Below are 4,387 nucleotides of genomic sequence, written 5' to 3'. Positions count from 1 at the left end.
TGCAAAAACTGTGTTTTTTTGTGTTTTGTGGACCTTCTTACTCAATATGTAATGTTGTTCTATTTTGTTTGTCATTATATGAGGAATCAAAGGTTAGGAATCAACGTAACCGTTTTGTCCAATATTGTTTTTGTGTTGAATATATAATATTTTAGTGTTTGAAACCTCAGATATACAAAAAGTGAATGATTAATAGTCGACCGATTAATCTCTAATCCCCATGTGACCGAGACGCTAACAATAAGCGATATCCTCAACATGTTAAAAATACTAAATCATTTCCAAAACTCCTAAAATTATTTATTGCCATCTTTCAAATTATTTCCAACGGTCGTCAATTGTTTTCAAAGTATTGAAGCATTTAAAATATTTATAGCAATTAAATGCTCCAATTCAAATACGCTATGATTTAATTCAAAAATCCAGAGATGATCTAGAGAAATGTGCACAATTTTTGGCAGAGGTTTTCACCCAGTTAAAAAATGATGAACTTTTTCGATTGCCATTTTGGACTGAGTGAAAATATTTAATTTTATTTGGTGTTAGGGTTTGATCATCCCCGTTTTAAATTTAAAATTTTAATCATGGTGCATGGATGCAAATGCAACTACTTGCAAACAATAATCTAGGGTTGTGACACCAACACTTCGGCGCTATGCTACACAGGGTAGCGTCGTTCTGACAGGCACTACACTCCCTGCCAATGTGGCATCGCACGACCAGGTCGAGGCCCACCCTAGTTGTGTGACCCATTTGGTCTATGCGCTATGCTATTGAGCATAACGTCTTTGTCTTAGGAACTACACGTTGACTTGGAGAATTTCCGGCTTGCCCCATCCCTCGTATGCTCTCTGTTGCTCTCTAGCCCCGACAACGGGAAAACATGCTCTTTGTTGCCCTCTAGCCCCGACAACGGGAAAACATGCTCTTTGTTGGCCTCTAGCCCCGAACAACGGACAAACACTAACTCTTAGAGTAACACATGTGAGGTAGACCCTATCGTACACATCATAGCGCCTTCCCCTTAGGCACTCTGATAATTGAAATGCAGGTTGGAGGGCTCGAGAAAGTTTATGAGACTCGAAGAAAGTTTATGAGATTCAAAGAGTATTCTGAAATGAAGGCATCTCTACTCGCCATAATCCTGAATTTACCACCATTGAAGTAAACGATCATGTTCTCTTATATGTTTCTTTCGTTCTGTTGTTCAACGCTCCTTTTTAGGGAGATATCTTGTAGCTTAATTTCTCTATCTCCACCTTTCAATTTCCCACGCCCCTTTCTCTCCTTCATTTTTGCTTTCAGAATGTGCTACTTTAAATAAGGTCTCACTTGCCCCCTTATACTTGGAAGCTAGGTGTATGAAACATATTTAGACTATGAAAGCATAATGAATTTGGCTAAAGAAATTGTAAATCAACGTGCTATGACTACGACTGTAAAACTTAAGATTGATTGTCAGATAATGTGTTTCAAGTCTACCTATAATATAATAATATATTGTGTTGCATTATGTGAGTCAATTTGGATTGTCAAGACAAGCAACATAGCAAAATCATGTCATCATTTGTTGCTCATATCAGTGTTTTACTACACATCGTCTTTTTGTTGCCGTTTTTATCAAAGTGGAACTTATTGGCATTTTTTGGCCCTCAATAATGCTCTATTAGCAGTCTGGTTTTGGGTCTTATTGTCTGACCTGGATTACCCTATGCAGATTGGCCCGGTACACATGCAAAATCAACGCATAATATTTAAAGCACATGTATATATTTATATGCGTATTCTTTTCAGTCCATGAACTGACATATTTACTATGACGCATGAACTTGAATATCTTTGGAAAGACTATGAAGAAGGGAACCCATGAATTATCTTGTTGAAGAAGCAACATGAATAGACTCATTAGCTTTGGAGATGTTGAATCTACTAAAAATGTTGCAAAAATAAAGTTGGATATTAATTACAGAGTGTAGAATTTGTAGGAATGGACTATCATTCTGTCATTAACTATTGCATTGTCCATTAAAAATGCTTTTTGTTGCTCTCTCGACATGCACTTCAATTACCATAGCGCCCAAGAGAAGGCACTATGATGTGTTGGATAGCGCCTAAAGCACACACGCTACTCTAGGACTTAGTATTTGCCCGTTGTCGGGGTCAGAGAGCAACAAATAGCATACGAGGGCTGAAGCATGCTAAAAATTCTCTAAATCAACGTGTAGAGCCTAAAGCAAAGGCACTATGCTCCATAGCATAGTGCCTAGATAAAAGGCTTCACACATTTAGGATGGACCATGATTTGACCGCATCATCCTCACTTCTTGGTCCATTTGGTGCCATCGCAATCGGTGCATCTTCAACGACGAACAACCATCCGTCGAGCGTCTCATCGTGGATATCGAGGAGGAGGCCAAGACTTAAAGCTCGTGCGGGTGCTTGAGGATTAAACAATATAGTCTTGCAAGAGCCTTTTCTTTTCTTCACTGTTGAGCACCTCTTCCTTGCTACGCCAACGATCTCGGCGTTGTTTCCGCCTTTATCCATGGAACCCCCTGCTTCTACCTACTCCAACGACCTATATTCCGGTACAGAGGGAGTAATTCTTGGGTATTTTGGTATTTGCGAGAAAAAACGATGACATGAAATGTAGCGAGCGACTGTTAGAACGATGCTATCCGTGTACTATCGTCTCTAAGTGTTGGGCATTATCAATTATTTTATTCGACAATTTATTGTTGGAAAATTTTATATAGAAGCGCCGCACGGTGGACATCCGGTGCCGCGACTTGTGTGTTCTCTTGCATGCATGCATGCAGTGATGTCATCAGATTCGTTTTAAATGACCGAAATTTAAATTTTTTTATCTCTTAAACCGTTAATTCGATCGATAATCCGTTTTCATCGTTGACTTTGTTTCGACGAAATCTTCAAAACTCCGTATAAGTTTTTTAAAAATTGGCAACTACGTAATTTTAAACTACTACTAGTAGTATAGTACTAACCAGATACATTTAGATAGTGAATAAGGCTTCCCAACAAATGTTTTGTGTGAGACAATTTTTCTATCAATTTTCTGTGTGACACTTTTCATGCAATGCATATTTTTATGATGCCATCAGCATATCTTTCTAGCCCACGTTGCTATGTGTTGCAATATGGACACATGCGGCATATGATTCACATCGAGAAAAAAATAGCAATTAAGTTATATTTTTTCAGACAAATAAGTGGCTAATAATACAACAAGTAAGTCTAAAAATGTGGCAATTATGAATGGAGAAAAAAAATTCTCAAAACATGTTGACATGGGTCTAGTTTTGAAGATCTCGTCGCGACAAAGCCAATGATGAAAATGGATTGTCAATTAAATTAACGGTTCTAGAGATAAAAACTTTTTTTAAATTTCAAGTCAATAGAGAATCTTGATGACGTCATTGCATGCATGCATGGTAGAAAGACTCGCATGCGGCGCCGCTATGTAGTTAAGTCCTTTATTGTTTGAATTTGTTTTGACTTTGAGGTTTAGTTTTAGGGAAAAGATTACATCCCACCGGCTGATCCGGTTGATCCATCCGCCGCCCGCTCGTCCGTTAGATCTCACCTTGGTCACGAACTATTTCCTGAAACTGACTCGTTGTTTCAGAAACTGGAGCATTGTTTCAGAAACGGAGGCCGAAGCTGGTGCACTCCAGGTTCCTCGTCGTGGCTCCTCTGCTACCGGGGACGAGCCTGCCGGAGTCCGGTGAACCGCCGCTGTCGGTCCTCGCCAGCTCGCTGGATCCCCACCTCGCCGGATCCCCACCTCGCCGGATCGCCGGATCCCCACCTCGCACGGCGAACGAGGAGGTGTGCGGCGCGGACGCCGGCGAGCTCCCGCCGTCGGGGAGCTTCTCTGCCTCGTTCGAGATGCGTCCGTGCTCGCGCGCCCGACTCTCCGTTGAGCATGGATCCCGGTTGCAACGTGACTTTCGTTGCAAAAATTCCTGAAACTCGATCGTTGTTGCAAAAATTTCTTCCGTAAAAATACCTATATTACAGAAAGACAAAGATTTTTTTTCTTCTGCAACAAGCAAATTGTTTCTGAAACTCGACCGTTGTTTCAGAAAATTAACGGATCCAAAGTTTATTTCTTTCAACAAAGCGAAAGTTTCCGCAACTCGAACGTCGTTTCAGGAAATAACTACTGACTATGCGACGTGGATGCGGGGCGTTAAATCGGCATCCGATGGCTAGCTAGGTGACGGATAATTTTAAAAATCATCCGGCGGACGTGCGTTCCCCTTAGTTTTATCATTCTTTTTTGACGATAATTAGTTTTGACCATTTTACCCGTCCTGCCGACCGGACGTCTAGACAGCAAAGAGAAGAACAAAACGAGAAGGGC

This window comes from Hordeum vulgare, chromosome 5H (assembly GCF_904849725.1).
Source record: "Hordeum vulgare subsp. vulgare chromosome 5H, MorexV3_pseudomolecules_assembly, whole genome shotgun sequence".
In the NCBI taxonomy this organism is placed as follows: domain Eukaryota; kingdom Viridiplantae; phylum Streptophyta; class Magnoliopsida; order Poales; family Poaceae; genus Hordeum; species Hordeum vulgare.
This window is presented reverse-complemented; position numbering follows the sequence as displayed.